Here is an 8856-nt window from a genome sequence, read left to right as displayed (position 1 = left end):
TTTATGGTTTCGCCCAGTCATCCAGAAGGCTCTGCTTTCAGTTTTATTCAACAGTGTGGCAGAATCAGAGTTAAATTAACTTTGAGAATTTTCCTCGGTGTTTCACTCTCTGTGGCAAGTAACACAGAGAATATAGACAGGTTTCTCGTTTACAAACAGTGGGTGTGTACCATTCAGGGTGCAAATTACCACACTAAAAGAAACACGCACAGCTGAGATTAATAAACTGTTTGATTAGAGTCAGCTAGAGCCATTAGCTGCAGTTTTGTGCTTTCAGTGGTTTTCCACTAGATGGCGCTGTTCGCTAACCTGGGAGTCACCATTTGACTCCCAGAGAAGCAAATCAAAAGCCCACAGCTATAAAATGGGTATTTAAAAATGTTCTCGGATTCCACGGGACCCCCCTATACGTCTTTTAAAGCAATTGGTGGATCTTTGTGAAGAAAAATATTCTATGATTTTTCAAAGGTTAGTGGAAAACGCTCTGAATTGCTGGCAAGGGCAGGCATAGATGATGTTTAACTATGACAGTCAATGAGTTAAGACCTTTATTGCTAGAAGGATGCATTCCAGATAATGTAAAGAGTGCTGCTTTCATCCCAAACAGAAACCTGTTCATTAATTAGTAATTACAATGGTACAGTGCAGTATACCATACTGTACATGGGCATGCATGTATATGCAACAGCCACCCATGTGAATGGCAACGAGCCAATACTGGCACAATACTGTCAGCACAGCACTTAAGTCACATTTCTTTGACATAAGACTTTCAGAGGCCTTTTAACTCCAGTTGGTTGCCTTGCTCTGGTCCACGGTAGAGTTAATTCTCCTCCTAAATGGACCTCTCTCTCTGTACAAGACCACTAAAATAACAGGGACAACATGGGTGTGTTATAATAACGTTCAACACTTAAATCTGATTAATATAATGTGTGGATCTGCACTATTTAGCAGCCTATTATGATGTCATTATACTGCAGTACCATCCCAACAGTGTATAAAACATGTTTTATACACTGTTGGGATGGTAATTTTCCTGAGATGTATGTATGTACAATGTATTTATTTATTTATTTAACTTTTTGCCTATAATGACATGCCCAAAATAGGCACACCAGATTGAACGTGAGTGCAGTGTATCCACCTCCAGCATTTTAAATGTCATGTACAGATATATTAGTTTACTTACAGAAGAGCCTACGGCATTGGTTGTGATGGTGATAAAGCCTTGACTTGAGAATACTGTAACTCAATAAGTGTGGAGGATGACACACATGCAATCACTGAGGATGAAGGATTTAGGGATTTCATTTGAAAGCTTATAGTATAATGATAATAATAATAATAATAATAATAATAATAATAATAATAATTATTATTATTATTATTATTATTATTATTATTATTATTACCCTTATTATTATTACTACTATTATTATTGGTCATTGAGATCTAATTTGGAAAAATAAACTAACTATGTATTGCGTCTCACTATTCTAGCTCATTCTAAAAAAAATACATCTACGTGCATGCAGGGATGCCACTAATGCAATCTAAATGCAATCAACATCATCTGCTGCAATAGACTTATTTTAGACTAACTTTACTTACAAATCCATGTTTAAATTTAAAACTTGAAAATATCAGTTATTAGCTCAAATAACCAATCTGCAGACCTGCAATTTTCACCATATTTGAAAATGTGTAAATTATTGAATTTTCTTTTTTAAATGTTTTCATTTGCACAAAATATGGATGCTTGGTTGAAAGTGGTTAAGGTACATGCCAAAAAACAAAAAAATCAAGAAAATCATAATGTGATCACCTTTCCATTACATGAAAGATAACAGTGTAACTCCCCACAGTTCCATAGCAACAGAGACCCAGGGCTTAGACGCAGCATTTAGAACCACCATGGAAGCATCATGGGGGTGTGTTTTGACTTTCCATTGTGTGTACCGGCCTACCGGCCTGTCTTTCATTTCTTTTTTTCAATCAAGAAGGGTGATGAGTCAACGAGATCACTGATAAGGTTGGACCAGCAGTATATAGCCTGATAGACACTTATACTGCTGGTATAAAACTTCCCACATTGAGGCAGAACGGTCTTCATCGAAAGGCTTTCAGCACAGCACAGCAGCACAAGCAAAAGTGGTAACTTTTTAATATGGTATTTTCTTCATCAAATGTACTTTGTTGGTTTATTGTGTATTTTTCCAGACATTGACCATATTTGAAGTGGGTCTAAGTGATATTTTTCTTTGTTAAAATAAGTGTTAAATAGCTCTAGTTTCCAATCATTGCTGTGAAGTGCCAGGATACCAATTTTGTGCAGTGAGAACTTTAACATGTTATCATCCTCCCTCTCTCTCTCTCTCTCTCTCTCTCTCTCTCTCCTGTATGTGGTGGTAAGGTAATAAGGTCATTGCAGTGATGCTGAGCTCAGTGAAATCAACTGGACTGCCTCTCCTCATCTTCTCCTACATTCTATACCTAGTGGACTCACACCCCAACAGCGACCCATCATACAGTAAGATTTTATGATAGTCAATGTTTTATAGTTTACCAATTCATGATAGTCGATGTTTTATAGTTTACCAATTACTCTGAAGCCAAGTTATAATGTGTTGCTGTCATTTGCAATGAGATTGTTCATGAATTGGATTAATATTCTATGGATTCAGTGACTGGAAATGTTTAGACTGAGTGTAAACAAAACAGGCCAATCAAACCTATTTGCAGTGGTGGAAAAAGTACTCAAATTTTTTACTTAAAGGGATATTTCACTTTCAAAAAAACTTTGGGTAATTTTATCGTCTACTCAGGCTTTATTGAGCCCCCCAGACAGTTTCTAAGTTGCTTGATTCAGTGTTTAGATATTTGATATTCATTTTATCAGACACGCCCCCTTCATATACAAACCCATTATAACTTCAAACCATTTTTTTAACATGTTAGATTCATCAAAAACACCCATCCTTGGTTCTGGTGGCTGATATTGTCCTTCTAATATGCGAGGAGACTGTGTTTTTTCAATAACTTTTATTTTTTATATATTTTTTGGAAAATGAAAAAAATGTAATACAATAAATAAATAAAAGTAATCGAAAAACCACGACCCCTCATGCATTAGGAGGGCAGGATGAGTCATCAGAATAGTATAAAGTATTGAAAATTGGACATACTTAAAAAAGTATGAACATTTCCTGCAAATTGTAGTTGACCACTATGTCACAAACCTCATATGACACTGGTTGTTCATGAAATTTCTTTTCATGGCTTCCCCCTAGTGGGCTGCGGGGACTGTAGACCGAAAAGGAATGAGCAGCACTATCCAATTTCAGTTTACCAGTGTCATGGCTGCTGCTTCTCTAGAGCGTACCCTACGTCTCTGGAAACTAAGAAGAACATGGTCAAACCAAAGAACATCACTTTAGAGGCAACATGCTGTGTTGCACGAGATCAGGTAGTCCAACACCAATTTTACACCAACGTTTTTATGTACAGAATTGTGTCCAGGGTGACTTGGGTGGTGCAGGGGTAAAGTTCCTGCCCCACTACCACAGAGACCTTGGGTTTGAAAAGATACAGGTCCAGTGGGCCCCTAAATCATGTGGGCACCTCAACCTTAAATTCGCAAATGTAAAGAAATAAAGAATAAATGTATGCTTTGGAAGATGGTTGGAAATAATGTAAAGTATATGATTTGAACATGCAAAGGTACATCATTCAGACCTAAATGTACCCTTATTTCTTTTGTTTATCCCCGAAATAACTGGATATCACATGGGTTTTGTAGTAATTTGTACAGTAGCATTTGTAGAAATATTAAATTAAATGTAATAGTATACTGTATATATATTTGGCCCCTAATTTCTTATATAAATGTAAATAAATAAATATGAAACTCCTCTCTGTCAGGTAGCTTGGAATGACGTCCACCCAAGGGGTGTCAGTCTATGTGTATTGTAATTGGATCGTTTGGTGAACCATCCTTATCCTTATATAATGATATTTTACACAGAAAAAAGAAATTCTGCAGAGGTGTTCTAAAGTGGGGTCCGGGGACCCCCAGGGGTACTTGAGGGGGTTCCAGGGGGTCCCCAGCTAAATGATGGACAGGAACCAAATGGACCCTTTAAATTAACATTGATTTTACAATATGAATTGGGGTCCCAGAGATATAAATTAAATGGGGGTCCGTAGCCTAATGCATGTCAAACTGGGGGTTCTTGAAATTAAAATGGTTGAGAATCACTGCTAGAGAGCCGTAAAAATCTTCTCTTATGGGGGTCCCTGGCTTATCTTTTAAAATGGGGGTCCGCGGGCTAATAAGTGTCCATTTGGGGGTCCTTGGCACGAAAAAGTTTGAGAACCACTGTTCTAAAGGATTGTTTATTTATTTTTCTTTCAGGTTGAAATTCAGAATGCAGGTTTAGGCCTACACTACGGTGAAAGACTGATGAACCACACAAGCTGTCACTGCAGCGACTGCCGCTATCACAAAGCCTGATTTATGCTTCTTCGTTCCTCCCTCATCTTTGCAGTGACACATTGTGAGCTACTGAGCTTGTAGATCTACTACTACTGCTACTTTCGGCACACAACACTGCATAAGGCTAAGCCAGTGGTTCCCAAACAGTGGGCCGGTAACTGTCCCATTTTTTAAAAATGCTCTGTAATTTTTTTATTATTTCAAAAGATTTTCAAAATAAATAAAATAAATAAATAATAAAGTTTCATTTATTTTCAAAATGCTGCATAGTAAACATGCAGATTGGCTATTTTCATAATATATATTTATAAGTTTGGGGCACGGGGAGACACCAAATGTATCTTTTGGGAAGTTTGGGAACTACTGGGCTAAGCAATTAAAGTTGGGGACTGACTGGGGCACCATATTCTGTAATGAAGTTTACGATCAATCTTCTTCGGGGATGGAGTAATACCCCCCCCCCCCCCCCCCCTCGTGTGCTACCAACAAGTCAGGTGGGCACAGCACGCAAACCATAACTCTATGACGCAAACACGCTGCTCAGGTTTGAAGGCATGTGTGGGGGTCAAGAAAGTACCTGTAGACATTTTAGCAGACAGGATTTACAGTCTGTAACCTATAGCACAGTATGTGCATGTATTTGCATGTAGTAATGAACCACTGCTGTAAATACAGGAGGGACCCACATATTTGATATTTGATTGGCCTACCGTATATACATTTCATTTTAGTAAATTGTCGATGGCCTCGCAGCCTAGTTTTCCCAAGCGCCCCTGAGGGGCCCCACTAGCCCAATGGCTAAATCCGCCCTTGATCTTGACAACTTTGTTGGGATGCCTTTTTGTAGTGTGATGCCTTTTCTGCGGTGTATACCTGTAAGTAGAAAGAAGCTGCATTGTAGATTTAAAATACATTAAAATGATGTGCAAACAGTCTTCATTTTTAAGGGGCCTTATGTGGACCACAATCAGACGTTTTGTATTATCCTCAATGATTTTCATGTGTGTAATATATTTTGGATAGTGTATTTTGGCCACTAGAATGTATTGACTCCCATTCAGGAAACAATAAATATATATTTTTATAGGCCTACAGTATGGACAATTATTCAAATAAATTGGTAACTGTATAAGATAAAACAAAATACATTTGTAGTCTGTTGTCCATATTTTCTCCCATATATGTCTCTACTACAGTATATTGATTGGCTCTTTGCTTGTATACTTTAACATTTGTAGCCCTCTATGCCTCTTTGAAATACAGCATACTTTGCTACTTCTGTACTACAACACAGCACTGTAATCTATAGTTCACTTGATCCATCTGATTCTATACCACAGTCTGCTTAAAAGGATATTTCACTTTCAAACATGTTAGATTTATTGAAAACACCTGTCCTTGGTTCTGGTGACTGATATTGTCCTTCTAATGCGTGAGGAGACTGTGTTTTCTTTTTATTATTATTTTTTTCATTTTTTTTTTTTTAAATAAATGAAAAAGGTGATTGAAAAAACACGGTCTCCTCAGGCATTAGAAGGATAATATCAGTCACCAGAACCAAGGACGGTGTTTTCGATGAATCCATCATGGTTAAAATGGAGTTTGTATAGGAAGGGGGCGTGTCTGTTAAAATGAATATCAAATATCTAAATAATGAATCAAACAACTTAAAAACTGTCTGGGGTGCTCACAAAAGCCAGAGTAGACGTTAAAATGACCCCAAACACGTTTGAAAGTGAAATATCCTTTATTCTTAGTGAAACGGACCTGAGTTGCAAATGTACTTGGTACACTTTTTTTCACTCTACACCAAATCTCTGCACCAAAAATAGCCCATCTACAAGCAAGCTTGTATCGGCTATTTTTGGCAAACGTTCCATCCATAACAGGGATTCTGGGCTTCAAGTGGTTAAGCTTTATTTATACTCTATATTGAACTCTCAGAGCACACAGATGGAACCAAATGGACCCTTTACGGGACCATTTGGTTCCATCTGTGTACTGTAGGAGAAGATGAGGAGAGGCAGTCCAGTTGTGTTATGGAGGTCCGTGGCCCAAGGCATACAGAACTGGGTGTCCTTTAAATTAGATTTAAAACTTACAAATACATTAAAAAGTTTGAGAATCCCTGATGTATTCTGCGTAATGACGTCATCATCACTCAATGTCATCACCATGTCGTCATCTTAACCATTTAGTAGTCCTTTAAAAACGCCATCTCGCAACTATAGCAACAAATGGAATTATGTCTTTCACCAGTGGTGGGCAAGTAGTCATCGTCCATGATGAGTTTGGAGTCTTTTGTCAGTGGTGTCGCGGCAGCGACAGCAGCATGTGTGGCCGGTTACGTTTACAGGAAGGAATCGGTAACAAGAGAAGAGAACAGACTCCTGGCCTCCCTAGTGGAGATGAACAAGGTCTTCATCAAGGAGAAGGATTTGTGGGAGGAAGAGAGACTCCAACTACTCGTACAAAAAGAGGCTTTGTGCAAGAGGCTGGCCTCTTTGGAGCAGCAAAATGAAGATCTGAAGAGCAAACTGCTGAGCATTGAATTGAGGATTAAGGAAATAGAGGAGCAGAGGACGAAGGAGATAGACACATGGGAGGATGAGAGAATCCTACTGATTAGAGAAAAGGAGGCTCGGTCACAAACGGAGCAGTCAGGTGAAGACGAAGACATGTCGGAAGACATGACTGACAGGATGAAGACAGGTGAAGACATGTCGGATGACATGACGGACAGGATGAAGACTGCAGAGGACACGGTCTTGAGAATGGCAGAGCAGATGGAGGAATTGCAGGAACAGAACATACGGACGAGTCAGTTCTTATCGGATGTGTGCGAACTCACGCTGGACCCAAACACAGCGAGCAGCGATGCAGAAGACATGCTCAAGCTCGTTGTGGCAACTGAGGCCTCCACTGCCAGCACTGGGAAGAAAGGTAAAACGGCCCATTTCGTGAAGGGGTTGATGAGGCGTTTCCTTGACAAATCAAAGAGTAAAAATGTTGCAAATAGCAATCCGCCTCCTTCACCTCGAACCCGGAATGAACCGCCGGCTGAAGAAGCACGTACCACCACCAAAGAGGAGACTCGTAGTAGGAAGCGATTCCCCAGCTTCAAACGGTGGGGGAGGCAGAAGAGAAAATGACAACGAGACAACAGAGAACGGTCCTTAAAATGGAAAAGAAGAAAATCTATATTTTGTATTTTTTGGTTTTTTGTAATCGGTTCTTTCGGCTAATTTCCATCAGGGGTCACCACAGCAAATCATCTGTTTTTACATCAGTTTCTGTTCTCTGCCTCTTCCTAAGCCACCTGCATGGCCTCTCTCACCACATCCACAAACCTCCTCTTTGGCCTTTCTCTTCTCCTCTTGCCTGGCAGCTCCATCCTCAGCATCCTTCTCCCAATGTACCTCTCATCCCTCCTCTGCACATGTCAAACCATCTCAACCTCGCCTATCTTGCTTTATCTCCAATCCTTCCAACTTGGGGACGAGATCAGGAATGTCTACATTAAAGGGAAAGCCCCTCCTAATGAGAATCGTAACATCCTCAATTCTGCCACCTCCAGCTCTGCCTCCTGTCTTTTCGTCAGTGCTACCGTTTCCAAACCGTACAACGTAGCTGGTTTCACTACTCTTATACACCTTCCCTCTCACTCTTGCCGGTATTCTTCTGCAGGGGTGAGAGGGAAGGTGTATAAATGAGACCAGGTACATAATCGGTTATGCCTGATTTATGCTTAGTTGCGCACCAGTGTTGCACACAGAAATAGCCGATTTACAAGCATTGCGATGCGACACATTGTGAGCTTATAGATCCGCTATTTTCGGTGTGCATTCAATCAAGTCATGCATTTCACTGATCAGTGCAATGTTCACAGAGTTATGGTCATTTGAAGTGTTAAACACTGCTGTAATGCCAGACCCCATAACAGTGTTTGTGTTAAGATTGGTGAAGATTGGATCATCAGTGTGCCTGTGGGGGCAATATGTGGTCCCTGGTGTTACTGTATTGTCATGGCAGACCCCTGTACCACATTTGGTGAAGATTGGAGCAAGAGAATGTGATGTTTTATCACAGACTGGTAAAGTTGTTGTGGTAAAGTTGTAATATCTGTCCAATCGTGTATTCTTGTATTCATGGATCCATGAGTGATGTCACATCTAAGCGTCATCTATTAGAAGGGCTCATGTTGCCCTTGAAACTGCGGCATTCACATTAAGGCTTTGTTTCACAACCCTTTAGTGCATATTTTACATAATTTTCTACTCAAAACATTGTTGTCAACACGGTTTACTTGTCGGCTTCAAAATACAGGCTACACACAACTTGTGGTTGTGACAGCACTG

This window comes from Gymnoscopelus braueri, assembly GCF_963280865.1.
Source record: "Gymnoscopelus braueri genome assembly, chromosome: 22".
NCBI lineage: Eukaryota > Metazoa > Chordata > Actinopteri > Myctophiformes > Myctophidae > Gymnoscopelus > Gymnoscopelus braueri.
This window is presented reverse-complemented; position numbering follows the sequence as displayed.